We start from the raw sequence: 18284 nt of genomic DNA, 5'->3' as shown, positions 1-18284 counted from the left end.
TGAAAGTGGCAGAAAAGGCAACTGGCATAAAAAGAAGAAATATAAAAAAAATGTGTTTCAGGTGAAATATGGAATTTTGTAGTTATAAGAACTGCAAAGGGAGCTCTTATGTTACATAGTTAAAGAAGGCTCCATGGCCAAAATATTGTGTTTTCTTTCTTTTCTTTTCAGCATGGAATAATCCTATTACTGGTTCTTATGTTACATAGTTAAAGTTAGAGATATGTACAAACATCTTGACAATGAACTACATCAGTGGTTCTCAAACTTTTCTGGACCAAGTACCACCCCTAATCCAACCAAAGCATCCAAGTACCACCTACAAGTCATCATCTCATAGGAACCCCAGAAATTCTCAATGACCAACATGAGCGCACATGCACACACACTCACACATACATATAATAAATATTATAATAATAAACTTTATTTGATATAGCACCTTTAAAGGTGGCTTCTCAAAGTGTTTTACAGAAAAAAAAACATTAACAACAACTAATAAAAAAGCACCATTTCAGTGAGAGGGGTGAGCCTGTTTAGTTGAGCAAACCAGATGTGAATTAATTTTTCGAGCCTTGATACAATTCACAACAGAGTCTAACAGATATTAAATCGTCAGACATTTTCTTGACGGCAAAGGTCTCGCGGTGGATCTTGTAATGCGTACATTAATTTCTGGAGCAACCTCTCTAATTCGTGCAACTACACCGTTATGTCGGCTTGTCATTGCTCTAGCACCGTCTGTACAAACTCCCACACATTTTATCCAGTCGATGCCATTCTCTTCGATAAATTCATTCAGAAGCTGAAATATGTGCTCTCCTGTAGTTCCTGTTGGTAGCGGTTTACAGAACAGAAAGTCTTCATGGGACATACCCTCAAACTCGTATCTAACGTAAACAAGCAAATTGGCCAAATCGACTACAGACTCATCTAATTGCAGTGAAAAACATCTGCTCATCTTAACGTGCTCTGTCAGCGTACTTTTGATATAATCCTTCATTTCAATAATTCTATGAATGACTGTGTCTTTCAAGGGGAGGGGGGCAGCAGGTCGAGCTGTTTAGCAGCTTTTTCTCTACACATAATACGCGTCAGCTCTTTTGCCAACGGTAAATAAGGTTCTTCAAAAATAGTGTGGCTTACCTGCTTTAGCAATCCGCAAGCTTGCATTTTTCCGCGTTTCTGTTTTTATTTCCGTATTTATTTAAAGTTTTTATTTCATGTGCATGGGAGCGAAACACAGAGACCCCCGGTGTATTTTTCTCAAATTAGAACAGTTCTTAAATATTTTTCTGTTATCACGCTTTCGTGTGCTCACAAGATTACCTGCGTTCGTAGCATGTATTTCTATGCATTCCTGTGTTTACAACGTTGGCATTGTTCCAAAATCACGCACATTCTCCTTTCTCCCTATTTTCTGGAGATACAGTAGCTTTTTTTAAATACAATTGGTCACTTGCATCCGTAGCACGCATCCCTATAGAGTGGTATAGAATTACAGAGTATCTCTTGTGTCCACTGAAGTATTTGCGCGCACTGTATCGTAGTATGTAGGCTGCGTATTCGACACGTATTAAAATACAAAATATGAAAATCCGTCCCGATTTTTCAACGCACATGACACAGTGCCAGGGTCATTTGGCGTACCACCTGGCAGCACTCCATGTACCACTGCCGGTACGCGTTCCACACTTTGAGAACCACTGAACTACATAATCAATGCAAATAGGTCAAAGACAATTGGATATACAGAGTGAAGAAGCTAGAAATAAGCAATTGTGAATCATGAGATTTAGAAATAAGTGTATCCAAAATAGAGATAGAAGTCTCAGATCATGGAAGCTTAAAAATAACAAAAAAAAATAGGTTTTAATAAAACAGAATTTGAGATAATAATGAGGAATCAACAATGAAAATGATATTTTTAGAAGTAGTTTTAATCTCAAGAGCCACAAATACATGCCATTTTTAACAATGTTGCTTCTTTTGCATAAAACTTTATAGTTTTTGGAAAATTTAATTTGCAACATATCTTCTCTTTAGTGAGATATAATTATATTATCTCAGGATTAATATTTTATACTGTCTCACCAGTGCCTTTTAAAAGTTTAGATGTGCAAAGAAATAAGCACCAGTTCTTTTAAACAATTTGGTTTCTTCTTCAAAAAAGCTGTGAAAATCATCTTAAGATGATCCTCATGAATTCTCTTCATAAACTGTGGCCAGTTTTGAAAAGACGCCTTCAGTTTTCATCTTGATCTTACTTCAGAGAGATTTGTAGAAAATTATAAATAAGCTTGAAAAACATCTAATCACAACAAACACTTTCATCCATTATGTACAGAAACATTTTGGTAGAAATCAAAAAGTGCCAAGGAAGAGAAAAACTAAGGCTGATAAAGATAAGACAATCAGAAACGGCCAATGGAGGAAAATCATGTTGCAGTTAGTGTGTCCTATGTTCCTCATGGAATAGAAAGTGACCATACAAAATCTGCCAAGGATAGAACTGCAGTTAAATGCCCTTGCAAAATTATTCACCCCCTTCAGTTGTGTTCCATTTTGTTGGCTTACATTTTTGCACATAAAAGTATTCAGTTTGAGTATTCATGTTTCGATTGAAATATTAACAAATTAAAATTGTGTATAAATCATCTGTAGTTCAACAAAATAAAATACCCTTGAAAGGGTGTGAACACTTTTGCAAAGTCATTGTACAGTATATCACTGATTGGATAAGAAATAAGAACATTTCCAAATATCTTGGTAGAGAATAAGATACAGTATATGGCCTACTGACAAGGACCTTGAAATGAAAATTTTAGGGTCATTCTTTTGTTACTTACTGCAATTAGGGATTACTTGTTGAGGATTAGCGTCTTCAACCATGTATTGTTCTCCACATTCAAAGATACTAGGTAAGATAACTGGGGGGTTTTCATTATTCTGTAAAAAAAGGTAAAATATTTCCAAAGTTAGAAATTCTATTATATTCATACAAATAATAACAATAACGAATTAATTGAATCTCTCTTACTGTTGTGAAAGTGATGAGTCACATCAAGGAATGCAACTTGTACAATAATACTGAATCTAAACAAATAGTAAGACCATAAGAACTTAAATATTGGCCTGTACATGGGTAAAAACATTAACATCAGGTGGTGGTGCGGTGGCTCTGTGACTAAGGATCTGCGCCTGTGGCTGGAAGGTTGCCAGTTCGTATCGCGCGGCTGTCAGAGGAATCCTACTCTGTTCGGCCTCTGAGCAAAGCCCTTAACCCCAACTGCTCCAAGGGCGCTGTATACTGTAAATGGCTGACCATGTGCTTTGAGCCCAAGCTTCTCTCCCTGTGTGTCTCATGGAGAGCAAGTTGGGGTATGTGAAAAAGACAAATGCCTAATACAAGAAATCGTATATGGCCAATAAAGTGATCTTATCTCTTATACCCAATTGTTTGCAAGATAAATCTACTTTTAGCATCTCAAAAACAATGAATATATGCATTTTGGGAAAACTTATCAAGTAAAATAATATACCCCGATTTTCAACAGGCAAAGGACTAATTTCTGATACCTTAAAGGAACAATTAAATTATTAAAAAGAAAACTAATACCTCCTTCTGCTAAAATAACAAATTATTCAGCATTATGAAATGGTGTAAAGAGTTCTATAAATATTATGAAAATGATAAAAGTTTGTAAGCACTTCATACGTACACGTACTCACACTGTTGCTGAAAACTTTAATAATATCAGCACTGAATAAACCACCAGACAAAAACTAAATAATCAATTGTATTTGGATTGGTCTACGATGATCTTTTATACTAGCAAATAAAAACCTTTGCTTCACAGAGATTCCATTATCTCAGTTTAACACACAGGACTTTTTCTGTAAGGTAATATTAACTGACAAATTTGACCCCCCTCAGCCTCTCAAAGCAGTAATGGTCTAACTACAGTGAGGCTTCCACTCAGTCAGGCTACCCATGTAGATGAATGGCCAACAATAACAACCATTTTCAATCTCAGTTTCTGAGGAAAAAAATGCTCTTGGTGCAGATTCTATCACCTCCCCCCATCCCATACTTCTGACATTTTATTTATACAATTTTAAACTAAATTATTTTTTAAAATTCTGCTAGGGAAGATGCTTTTTGCATTGTTTGATTATTTTCATTTTCTATATACACAGCTCTAAAGATATCAGCTCACAGAAAAGCACAAGAACATCTAAAATTACTCCTCTGGCAACATAAACAGTCATTTAAAAATTATTATTACTACAATATGTTGGGTAAGTACAAGTCATATATATATCTAATGTTCATACTTGTCCCTGCTTTTCTAATTTAGGGTACTAAATAGTACTCCCATTTTCATTCTGACTTGAGAGATTGTGACCGAAACAACGTTCTGATAACATGAAAGATGTATTGTTACAATTACCAACAGGATTATTTCCTTTTTTAAAACCAAAACTGTTGAAGACAAAAATAATATTGATGAGTGAATTTATCCCGTATTCAGGAATGCGTTGTGCTAATATAATGTAATCATCATTATTTTCGTTTAATTCATACTGTAGATTCTACATATAGCATATCACATTTGTCATTATACATATTTGAAGACTGCTTGTGTATTAGAAATATACCATATAAACTAGAGAAATCCATCTTATTTTGTGCTATCAAACCCACTCGAGGGAGTTGCTCTTTCTTTAATCAGCTCTTTTAGGACTCCTCCTGTATTTTGCCCACTGGTATTACAAAATACCAGCTTATAATTTGTAAGTAGAAAACCTCCAAGTTCTGGGGTGCATACTGCAAAGTAATAACGAAATAAAATCCATTTTAAACAACAAGTACAAAATATGCTTTTAGTTTCGAACTTTTAAACAGTAAACTGTGTCACAGTTGCTAACAATGTACCATTCTAGAAACATGTTCATTCATCTTAGAAGAACAACTGTTCAGCTAACTAGCTGCTTGTTATTAACCCCAACTGCATGAATAAATGATCTCTTGGTAATGCATAATTACTTCAGGTACCACAAGCCTGAATCTGTCATTGTCAGTTCTCCATTGTCTAAGAAAGAACTACAAACAGCTTTTTTCTGATGCAAAATGATGCTTTTGTACTAGCCTAGTATACATTAGGTCAAGCAAATGGCTCAGCTCTTAGCATTAGTCCTTTTAGACAAAAAGGTTGTGATTTTCATGCCCTGGTCAAAGCAAACTCCATCTGGGTGTCTAAATCCAGAACATAAGCCTTGTTAAGAATAATGAATAGCTTCAGCTACCGTCGCAAGTTGTTTTTTCCCAGCAGAGGATGATGGTGTTCAATAAGAATTGTGATAAATAATCTATCAGCAGGAGATTTGGCAGCTGGTTCGAAGCAAATCCATGAAACCATAGAGATAGGGTTTCAAGGAATTTTATTAGAAGATATACATAGCTCACTTCTCATTCCAGAACTATTTCAAGACTACACGTAGGAGAGTGAATACACTCTCTGCACCACGTTTCAAGTGAAAAGGAAACACTGCTGTGAAGTCTACTATACCTCCCTCATGTATATAAAATTTAACAGTACATTGATCTCTGGTCCTCTGCACTCATTTTATATACATAATACACAAGAGGTACAGTGCCCAAACTAAAATGAGTAAAAGAAAAAAGTGAATGTACAAAATCCAAAGGTGAGACATCTAAAGGTAGTTTTATTTTTCATCACAATTCATGGTGTATTGCTCTTGATACTGATAAGGCTGTTAAAAGACTAGTTTAATCATTGCTTATCTAAAAGGGCTAACCATTTAATATTGCCGATATAGAATTACTTTTATTATATACCCACTTGATGTGGTATGACCCATTGTTCTTTTTAACACTCAGGTCTCTAGCAGGGAGTCACACATCTACACACATCTCACAAATATGCTCCTCTAGCACAAAACTGCAGAACCCTTTGTCTTTTCATACTGTACTCTGCATGCCCCACAGCACCTCACAAGGGAATTTTCATTTTCACTGGAAAAGTGCATCATTTACTGACATCACCACAAGATTGAAGGCACCCAGCAAATCACAGGAGTCACAGTTTTACCGAACAGGCAAAAGGACCCTGGACAGATAATCCCAGCCTTACCTTTGCAGCTTCTATTCAATTGTAAACCACTACTTTGGGAACCATGAGCTGGGGTAAATTCCATTAATTCAACTTCAATTCAATCCCCTCTCCACATCAATTCCTTTTATTTCAATTCCTTTTCCAGACAATTCCATTCAGTCTAGATCCAATCCCAATTCAGTGCCTCCAGTTGCGACTTCAGTTCTTTAAGAGCTCTAGTCAATTCAAATTCCATCCATGTAAATATTCACCTCCCTGTCAATGTATTTCCACTTATTAGAGCAATAATACTGTAACAAAATTAAATAACAATATGCATATACAAATTTGATACAAAAAACAAAGTATTTGTACTTTGTACTGCAATAATGCTGGGAATGTCTTCCACAATAATGTGATGCTTACAGCCCAGTAAGATCATCACTTGTCAATTGTGTTACTGCTGATAATCATAAGCTCTTCAAATGTTGCATCACTTACGTTGCAGTGATCAGCACTGAAAGCTTTGTCTTCCACACTAATGAGGTTTTCTACGGGTGTAGATGAAATATGTAAGTCTAGATGCTTACAGGCTGGTAGGCTAAATAGGAAAACGTCCAATTTGTTTGCTTCTGGCTGACCAGGTTGGCAAGTAGTTTGATATTTCAAAATAGTCAGAGATAATGCAGTATATTTCAGCAAAAGAGTTGGTATTGGGAAAAGATTTGAATGCATGTCTGGGTGGAAGGGGCCATGTCAGGAACCCTCAATAGCAGGGAGGCAACCTCATTAGTAAGCAGTTCCTGCCCACTGCACACTTCTTCCTTTCTCTACTAATCCAATCTGAAAAAAGCCACCAGACTTGTACTGATTTTTAAACACTCCAGCTTCAAACTTTGCAAGGCGTCTCTCCAAGAATTATTGCATGGTTAAAACAATTTTGTGGTTACAGGTTTCACTGATGATCTCATGACCTTGGGAACATGCTATAATAAAGCTGGCAATGATTACCTGGTTTCCCTGGGCCTTCTAAAACCTCTAAGAAGGTTACTGAGAACTCCTAAATGATTTTCAATTATATACAGTCTTTGAATAATATATTTCAGATTTGGCAGACTCAGAGTAGAATTTAACCAGAAAACCAGGGTTAACACCTCCCACACTTATGAACGGTCTGATGAAATCATTAATGTTGAATAGTTAAGACTTACAGTAGGAACATTTCATCCACAGGCTGACACTTCTCACAGTGTCTCTGGTCACCACACTACAGCACTAGTTTTGATCATTCTGGCCTGAAGGATTGTCCACCAACATTACTTACAGCAGCATCTTGTTTTTTCTTGTAAGCTCTCTAATCCCAGTAATGGCCAGACTCACGCTTGCTGAGCTTCTGATGAGATCAGGCTACAAGGTGGTAATGATGCTGTCACTCCATCACAATTATCTAATATCCCCGTGAAGATCAGCAATGTATCAATGGAACAGACTACCCAATCATTACCTATCTCAGGTTCCTATTACTTTTACAAAACATATACTAAAATAAGCACATCAGTCATGAAACCTGTGGCTGTAATTTTATGAATGTGGCAGCATAGGGAATTTGATTTCTCATTTTTTTAAATTTTCTGTAATAATTCTGCACCAAAACAGATGTTGCTCAGTGGACCTGAATGTAATTAGCAATTTAAATAACTAAAAACTGGTAATTCAAATTCAATTCAATTTCCTATGTTTTGTTGTTTTCTGCTTAATTCTAGTTCATTACCAATGCCACAACTGATCAAACCTGAATTGGGATTGAACTCTAAATTTCAGTTCAATTCAGAACTGACCCTACCTCTGTTGAGAATCCTGAATGTTGACTACTCTCATGACCCCGGCAAAAACAAGCAATAACTAGAAATCACCCTGTACTCCAGGTAAGCACCTGTATTGATTCAGACACTAAGGGATAAAAAGCTTCTGTCATGTATTATTGTTGTTCAATTAAGATTAACATTTATTTAAACTATTGAATGTGAAGTCATTTGAAAAGGAAAAAAAACAGCAATGTAGACATTCGCCAATTATGTGTACTTTTGAGGGCAGTACACAATTCCTAGAAATATTAGCAGCACAGTAGTACATAATAAATAAAACATAAAATATGTCTGACTGAATTTAAAAAAAAAGATGCAAGGCCTAACTTGATGTCATGAATGGTATTTGGCTGCATACCAAACTCAAAATTGAACTAGGTCTCCTGAGGTTAAATACTTGAAACAGGTGAAGTAAACCATACACCACCTTTTTTTCTCATTTTGTTTCTTTATACTCTATTTCAAATGCTTGAGGACATCTACTCAACCATTGTGCCATGACTGTTTTGGAAATGGGAAATGTAATTCTCTGGAGACCGCAGCTGGTGAAGTAAATCCATATTAACAATAATGCCACAAACCATTTACAACATCAGACACAAGTGGGAATGCCTTCAGAGCCAGTGTTTTATAATGTGGACATAAAGAGCAGATTTTTTTTCCACTTTTAACTTACCTGGGGATGTATGCATAATTTAAAGAGCAGACTAAATCTATTTACTTATTCAGTTAGGAGAGTTTATCGCTATCATGGGAAGTAAAACAATTTGGTATTATGTATGTTCATGAGCTGAAGATTCAGTATAAATCCATTCATCCATTATCTTAAAGCCGCTTACAAGCCACAGTCACAGCAACCCAGAGCCTATTCCTGAGGCAAAGGATACAAGGCCACACTACACCAATGGATGGAATACCAGTGCACATGTGCAAACATACAGTACATACACAATTAAGAGACACCAATTAACCTGTCCAGCATATCTTCAGAAGACAGAAAGAAACTAGAGCATTAAGAAAAAATACAAAGAAATATGGGGACAACATGCAAACTACATATTAGGTTCCACAGTCCAGAATCAAACCCAGAACAAAACAGATGTAAGGCAGCAAGACTACCACATCTCTCAATCCTCAATTATGTATGGACCACATTTTTAATAATGAATAATGCCTAATACATCAAAAGCACTTTTCTGGACACTCCAATCAAAGCGCTTTACAGGTAATGGGGACTCCACTCCACCACCAACAATGCATCACCTGGATGTGATGGCAAACAAAGTGCACCAGTATGCTCACAACATATCAGCTATACATCAGAACACTTCACTTCACATACATCAGCTTTTATCACAAGTCCTTAAGCTTCGCCATAAATTAACACTACTCTTAATGCCTTATGCTTCTTCAAGCACTGTAATGATTCAGAAATATGTTTTTAATTATTTTTTCAGTGAGTATGTAACATGGGTCTTCAGAATAATAATGATTGATCTTTGAACCAACCTTTGAATATCTAATGCTTTCAGTTTTTGATATTCTGTATTGACAGTAAATGCTGGACCACACTGTATTGTACAAGGTGACCTGGAGAAACATTTCATATACTTGCACATCATTCATAACCATGCAACTAAACATGAAAAAGATCACAAGTAATATATTACATGAAAATAATCCTAGAAATGGAAATTTAGTTACGATATTTAATTTACTTTAGGTACACATTACATTAATGTTCATCTTGGCTCCAAGATATGTTTTTCTTGTTGCCTGAAAGCTCTAAACTCATATTTTCCCCTTCATCTCTTGTGTGGAAAAAATAAGAAATGTTCAATTACTTTCCTTCACTAATTTTCCCAATTTTTATCATACAATTTGCTCAAAGGGATCAATGCAGCTCTGAAAGGCAGAATCTACCTGAAAATATATACCTTGCAGTGCATTATTGAATATAGTAATTTTTCTTCTAGTTTTCCCCAGCCATGACAGGAAACCAGTGAAGTATGACACCCCATGCTATATACTGCTCTAGCTGATTTACATTGCTTAATTACATTTAGTGACTAGAGTAACTAGAATCTATAGAAATTAAATTAATCCAGTCAGTTGGTTTCCATTTAAATGCGTAATTGTCCAGCTGTTCCTTGAGTATAGGTGGTGTTGTATGCTGTCTCACCGTTTTATATTCAGAGGCGCTGTACAATGGCTGACCCTGCGCTCTGACCCCAAGCTTCTCTCTCTGTCTGTGTGTCTGTGTGTCTGTGTCTCATGGAGAGCAAGCTGGGGTATGCGAAAAAAAAAACGAATTTGTATAGGGTTCATAAAGTGATGTTATGTTGTATTCTTTACAGTACCTCTAAACTTTTATGTAGTTTTGATTGCTCACCAGTAATATTATTACAGTACTTTCATAACAAATAATCTTCTACTATAGCAAATGTGTGTGAAAAGAAGAATTCAAGTATTGTTTCAGGTTTACATTCATGCATTTGCAGTGAACTGTAGGAAGCTGATCTCTGACATCCATGACATTCAGTATTGATTTCTGAGCTCACAGCAGTGTTTTCCATGGCTCCTGTTGCCTGTGACATACGCAACATTGATTTGGTAATTGTGCTCCAGGGCAGTGTTGTCTGGAGTCTATGTATACAATATAGAAAGTGAAAATGTTCTTACTTAGAAACACAGTGTTATATATTATATCATAGTACAAACTAGACTATATAGCTATACATTCAGAACGAGAACATATAATAAACAAAACTGCAAAATGCTTAAAGCATCTGCATAAATGAGATGGAATTTTTTTTGGGGGGGAACTTGGGTTTGTTCTCTCCTATGCGACATCATTTTCAGAGTTCACCATCTGCTTTTAAATGTGATTTGAGTTTAAGATTTCAACAGTTGTATAACAGAGATTAGATATGGTTACACATAGAACTGAATAAATGTGTTATATATTTTTTTAATTTATTAATGTTCAAGAGACAAGCATTGTTAGTCACAAGCATCCAATTAAGCACTGGAGATAAAACAATTTATTTTGAATGGTTTTAACTGTTCCCTGACATTTACAGAATCCTTGTCTGAAGATGTGTGGGCACCATCTCTAACAACTACAACATCCAGGTCTTTTAGCTTTCAGCGCAGAACATTTTGTACGGAGAGAAAATAATGTATGGTCTCCAGACAATAAAGGAGTTAATTACTATTATATTCATTAGTATATGCAAATGAGGCAAAGTCAGAAAAAGTCAGTATTTCAAATACATTGTGGGTCTTTTTGTTGAAAAACACTTAACATCATATCTGTTAATTAGCAATTGAACATGGTTGTCTAATTAGTTACAAGCAAATTATACTTTACAGAACTCAATTTAGTTTTACAGCATTTAAAATGGAAGCAAGGTTACTCAAATCCCAGCGCATGTTGAAAATAAACTTTATACTTACATCCTCTCAGATCAATTGCAATGACAGTCAATTAGGTTAATCACCTAATACATAAATATTAGAAGAGGTTATAGCACATATTCAGGAACGTATTAAACTGCTACTCTTACTGGAGCACCTTTTAGAATTAGTATTATCGGTCATGTACAGTTATACTAAAAGGTGGACATGATAAAGGAATAAGTCATAAACATTCAAATTTGAAAGAAAATCAAACTTGCACAGCACAAAATATATTGTAGTAGTGTCCTGAGCTATGTGAACATGATCTGAAGTTCTAGGATCTGCAATATATAGGATGTAATGTTTTTGAGGAAGTCAAACACATTAGAATTGTGTAGTATGTGTTTCCCAGGAATGGATGTAGGATAATAATAATAATAATAATAATAATAATAATAATAATAATAATAATAATAATTCCTTACACTTATATAGTGCTTCTCTGGACGCTCCACTCAAAGTGCTTTACAAATAATGGGTACCTCCCTTCACCATCAATGTGCAGCATCCACCTTGATGATGCAACGGCATTATACTAGGGCATTAGAACCCATACAGACGGCAGGGTGAGAGCCCCCTACTGGCCCCACTAGCCATCCATACCAGTGATATGGATGTTGGACATATCAGGATAGACTGCACAAACCTACTTTTGTAGGATTGCTATATTGTAACAAAGTGTAATGTGCTGCTGGCTTACATAAGGTTAAGGACAACATCTTAATATATTAGTATCAAGCTGTGCTACAATCACTTTCAAAAAATGATCATCCATTTACGTATTTGGTGTCTGTATTCTACATTCTACACGGTATGTAGCTGTATATCGCAAAATACATTTTTGAAAACCATTATACTGCAAAATATCTGTGATACTTTTGATTACTTTATAAATATGTTTGGTGCTCGTAATAAAATGTTGAAAGCTTATAAGTTAAAAAAGTTAAAAGTTTTAACTGGATACAAAATGACTTGGAAAAACATAATTAACCAAGAAACCTCCAAGTCTTTAACAAATATTTACTGTATATTTTCCAGTATAAAGTATTAATTTCGTTTTTTTATATATGACTGAAGAATAATTAAAAGGACTTTGGTCTTTAAATGTAATTAAAGGAAATGTGAATCAGACACATTAGAAAAAAAAATTTCTTAAATGAAGCCAATAGTGAATAGACAATTTTAACTACAGCAAAATGTCTGCTTGCCCTCTCCATACTGTATATATAGCTGTAATAAGGAATAAACAGAGCTAAAAGCCATCAAATGAAAACAGAAGTAAATTTCATGGCATTCAACATTTTAAACATCAAACTTAAAATTAAAATAAATCAATCACCACAGTGGAATTTGAAAGTCATGTTATAATACAAGTCATGTATTTCACGACTTGACTAATGGTGACTGTATTCTACTACTCTGATGAAAGCTTTTTTTTTTTTCAGAAACAAAAATAGGTTAATTGAATTTGTATGTAAATTAACACTGAACACAGTTTTGGCTGCATGTTCCATGTGGAATCTATTAAATTTTTTTAAAGGATGGACATATTACGTTCAGGCTTCAGGCTTTTGTTACTTATTAGAGCACAAATTAGGGAAAAATAAAAATTGTGATGGGATTTGAAATTCACATGAATATTCAAATTAGATGTTTGGAAAAAAGGTTGAGTAAGGATAACCAGAGGTCTTTCATTATGTATGTCTGAATCAGTGTATTTTGCATATATATGCCCCAAAGCATAAAGTACAAATTTACAGAAAGACACATTTCAGCGCACACATACTGTACATGCACCTCAACAATTTCATGCAGCTGCTACAAATGCTGAAAAGACGTAAGCCAAGAGTTATTTAACAGAACCTATTAATGTTATGGAAATGCAACCAACTCCAGTTGGACGCATTTGATGGCTAAAGTAAGTTACAATCAAGAAATGCTTTCAGTTTTAATTTGAAGCAAGATTACTCTCACAAGGAACCTTGCAAACCAAAGCCTTCCATTTTCCCCCACAAATCTATTTAATCGGTTTGAAAACAGTTCTAGATATTCATTCAAAATTACCTGAAATAAAAAAAATATTTAAAATAATTAAATTTCTTTTAATGAATTATTGCACTCAGTTACATACAGCTATTGTGATTCAGATGAAGAGGTTTGAGAAAAGATTTTCTTTGTTCTACAGATGCATTTTTTAATTAGTATGTGCTACCATTTTTAGAACCAAGAAAGGGAAATTCAGTTAAAATATTCTATGATTACATTTGGCCAGTCCAATAATCAACAGCCTCAGGCTTCTGTGCCCTGATGCTGATCACATAAATAATCCCTCATTGAAAAGAGTTTTCTGATAAATTATTCCAGATCTATAACATTACGGAACTTTATCGCAGTTAATGAAGTGAAAAATAATTGCCCTCAGACCATAAAACAATATTTTCTTCACCATACACAGCACATTTTGTAAATCTAAACATGCTGTTTAATATTGAGAAATGGGCTTCATAAAGTCTAAATACACTTGTTTAGCTTTTAATTAAAAGGGAAAACTACTGCTGTTCAGTAGTTGAAGCAGTGACCCTTACCTCTGGTTCCCGTCCTTTAGCATTTATAGGGAACTCAAATCTTCAATGACTAAAGACCTGGAAACAGTGGTAATTAAGGCCAATTGAGGAAATGATTGAGTCAATTGAGTCAATAGGAGCTCAAGTTGGGAAGAAAATCAGAAAACCTTATGGCTCTTCAGAACCAGGAGTGAGGATCACCAGGTGAGAGTGCAAAATGTATATTGTACTGTAGCTCTCTTAAGAATCTGTTTTAAAAAAGTACAACAGAGAAATATTTTTAAACCTAATGTAGTTTCTCAAATGTGATCATTTTTCACAGTTCAGGCCCCTGTGGAAGCAATAAGGCACTGTCCAACTTTGTTCTTTATTTTTATCCTTGTTAGCCTGTCCCTTAGGTCCTTTAACTATCCCATTATTGCGACTGTCGTTAGTTCAGATTTTAAAGTTTCCTTTTGCATTCCATGTAAGCTCTCAGGCACTGTGTAGTGGAAACTGCAGTCAAAGTAGTCTGTTACAGTAATAATAATACAAATTGAAACTTCTGTTAAGAATCCAAAAGAACTGATGTGAAACAGCACAGATATAATAAGGTATTCTGGCACTTCAATTTGACAGCAAAACTTCAGGTATGAAATGAAATATTTTCTTTTCTTTCTTAACCGACTAGCATTGTCTCACTTGTATTAGTCATGGTCTCATGTGTAATGTTAGCTAGCAATATTCAAAAAGCTAATTTTACTATTAAACTTGTAAATACTAAAAATCGTGTCCCTCATTGTCTTAAATCAATACGTGTTTAATAAATGGGATATGCAATACACAACAGGATTAATGATTTGCTCTAAAAGCTTAATACCTAATCAAATGGCTCAGCCAGTAAAGGTTCTTGCTCTGAGAGAAGGTTGAGCTCTATGAAACAGGCATCATAAGTGTAGGTTTTGGTCATGTCATGGTTTGACTGTGGCCAGGATTCCCCAGGAAGTGGCTCTTAATTGGTGCAGTGTTGCCAGGAGTAAAATTGAGATGAGATGAGTCATCTAGTCATCCCTTGGCTCCTAGCAAAACAACAGCCCTTGCAACAACCCATATGCCTGTATATTTCCTGTTCCTGTGATAACGGTGAGAGACGTAACTCTCTCACGCTCGGTACTAAGCCTCCCACACATCCCTGAAAACCTTGTAACATCAGAAGATGAACGTCTTGATGGGTGGAATGTGTCTTGATAGCAGAGAGAGTTTCTGCACTTTCTTATTCACCTCATGTGGGTACAACTGTGAGCCAAGAAACAGTTATTAAGTACAATTTGGTGATATGTAAAAAAAAAATATATATAATGGTTTATTCTAAATAACAATAAAAAAATATATTAAATGTAATAGTTATTTACAATGATTTTGCAATAATGAAAAAATTAGAATATATAATATTTGTCTAAAATACTTGTGTGATTTTATCAGTTAGGTTTCAATATTACATGATAATGTGGTCATTCTTCATTAGTGTATCTCATGACTTACAGTAAGCTGACAGGAGTTACAGTAGGTGAAATACATTTTTTAAAACTTCCTTTTACCTACAGATTTATGTGTTTCTGACATATATATGGCTTAGGCTATATAGTTTTGAAATAAAAAAAACATTTGCATAAAGGAGTTTGGAAGCATTAATGGAAGCGCATCAAACTCAGTTGTATATGAAAACTGTCTTTCTACAAAGCATGTTGGTACACAATGTACTGTCAAGATTTCACAAACTGTTGTATGTTTACTGATAATATTGCTGTATGTCCAAAGAAAAACTCTATGTCAATGTTTTATTTTGTAATAAATCCTGTCAATAGAATTATTTAAATTAAAACAGTTACTCTAATTAAACACCTAGGATAAAACGTTTAACTTCAGACTTAACCTGCTGTTAAGTCCAGATTTCTACAGTTGAAAGTTCACGAAGAATAGATAATTATCTTCATCCATCCCCAGACCCTCAATGTCATTGTCAATCAGTTTTTTTCCCTATCTCTAACACCAAAGAGATCTATCTCTGTCCACATAGAACTTGTGTGGTCTGGCCAGCTTGTCTGTCTCCAGGACATCTAGGAATGTGATACTGACTACAGAGAAGAGGGAAACAGTTGTGCGGAGTATAGTGTAACCACACACTTTGACCATCTGCAACAGCATGGAAGAAAATGTAATCTTCAGTGTAAGCAAAATATGCCTTTCCCTTGATAGTCATTTCCCATTTTGTTACATGCTCAGAAAGTAATTTCATTGGATACTGAGCACTTTAAGTTGCTGTAAAAATATATAAGATAAGATTTGTGACTTCTATCGCTAATAACATCTTAAATAGAGGTTTAATTAGTCATTCCACCACCTAATGGCTATAGGTTTAAATTGGTTTTAACATCCCAGAAAGTAACCCATGGTGAAAGCAGATGTGGTTAGAAAAAAAAGGTTGCCAGAGCAGTATTTCTCCATCAGAGGCACTGTAGTGCCATAGATAGGCACACACAATTCATGATCTCTTTTAGGAGTTCTCAGAGCTCTATGCATGTTACACATCTACAACACTAAATAAAATATAAATGTTTCCGAAAGAAAGGTTTTAACTGTAATGCTTTTCAGGATGTTAAAAAGTCTTACATTAAATGTAAATTTACTTTGCTGATATCATTCACTTACTGTTTTGTGCTGTTGTAAGAATAGTACTGGAATATTAAAAAAGAGTAAACTGCCTTTAGATGTTTTGAATTATTTTATTAAATTAAATAAAATTAAAAAACTTCTATTATATTCTGCATATTGTGAGATTTTTTTTATATCACAAATTGCCAGAATTTCAAAACATTCAAATAAGAAGGTGTCAGTGACCAAACCTCCCATTTCTATGGACTGCTCACGGTTGATTATAATAATGGATTTTCTGAGAAAATGTATGATCAAAGAAAATCTAATTTGAAGAATAATCTTAATTTTTCAAGTTAACTTATTTAAATAAACACCTATAAACACCCTAGCTTTGAAAAGGATGTGTGTACACTGGAAGAAAAACACTCCTGGGTCACGCTAAACTGTGTTGTGAAATAATTGCATCTGACCTTAAAAAAACATGATGTGAGCAAATAATATTCACTGTATTCATATCTTTATGCAACATTCTCCAGGTTCACCTTGGAAGAAACGGCTTCTTGATGTAATTCTATATCCGTCAAGTATTACCTTACAATATCAGGAGCCTTTAGAGTGTATCTTCATCTAGCATTGTCCTAGAGAAGACAATCAAAATATCAACCAGATGTCATGTTGTCAACCAGAAACACAGATTTTTAAAACTGCAAGGAAAATCATTATCCTTCTTAATGATATTCCCTGATTTAAAAGTAACTTGTTTTAAAGGAGGTTCCTAAAATTCTACACAGGTAAAGCTTGTTCAGAACACAGGTTGAGCCCTAAAATTCAAGTATTTCTGGTGGAATTAATCAGATTCTCTATGTAGTGGCACACCAATGCTACAGACAGCTGCAGTTGGGTGGGCTTACGTCAGCCATTGTACTATCAGCTTACTGTAACCCCTGTGACTTGTCAGATGTCTGTGAGTTTGTAGTGTTGTCAGTAAGAGCTGCTTCATTCCTGCAATCAATACTAATTCTGTTCTAGATGCGGTGGGAATTGTAGCATGAAAAAAACACAGAAAAAAAGTATTTGGAGCCTTCTTTCCTCATATGCCCATATGAGTGTTGTAGCACGGAGCTGAGATGATTAACAATTAGAATTAGAGATCTCAAACTGTGGGGATAGAAAAGAGGCAATTACAAATAAAGAAAAAAATGTAAAAAATCCTGCTGACTATGACAGTTTCCCCATGTGGCAGTGTACAACTGGCTGGGTGCTGCCAGGGTTTGGCAGGCTACAGTTGGTCTAGATTTTCATAGCTTTCAGTGCAGCAACAAAATTTGTAGGAACATAAAGATATGTGTTAACCTGTATAGGCTATATGTAGGTTAAAGGGGTGTTTCTTTGGCCTTTCGTGATCAGCTACAGTGCCTTAATGATCCAAGAATTCAGAACACTGCATAGGCTTACATTTTTCAATCTTTTAACATGCATATATGTAGCTCAAGAAGGAATCTTGTGAGATTGTTATTCATGTTGTATTGTAAATTTTGACAAATCCTTGCATTTTTTTCCAGAACAATTTCTTTGGCTATTTCTTTGCATTGATTTGACCTTATACTTTGAAAAAGATAAAACAGTTCAATACAAAAACC

At 34.9% G+C, this 18284-nt stretch overlaps 1 long non-coding RNA gene across 3 annotated transcripts in view; it reads right to left on the bottom strand.

Moving 5' to 3' along the window:
- The window catches only part of LOC148651124 (uncharacterized), a 242970-nt gene that overhangs the window by 99223 nt on the left and 125463 nt on the right, over window positions 1-18284 (bottom strand). For all 3 annotated transcript variants that reach the window (XR_015925665.1, XR_015925664.1, XR_015925663.1), the window contains exon 5: window positions 2850-2949. This is a non-coding gene — a long non-coding RNA (uncharacterized LOC148651124). The remainder of the gene's footprint in view (window positions 1-2849; window positions 2950-18284) is intronic.

The sequence above is a fragment of the Lepisosteus platostomus genome, chromosome 12 (genome assembly GCF_059453375.1).
Source record: "Lepisosteus platostomus isolate fLepPlt1 chromosome 12, fLepPlt1.hap1, whole genome shotgun sequence".
NCBI classification, from domain to species: Eukaryota; Metazoa; Chordata; class Actinopteri; order Semionotiformes; family Lepisosteidae; genus Lepisosteus; species Lepisosteus platostomus.
This window is presented reverse-complemented; position numbering and strand designations above follow the sequence as displayed.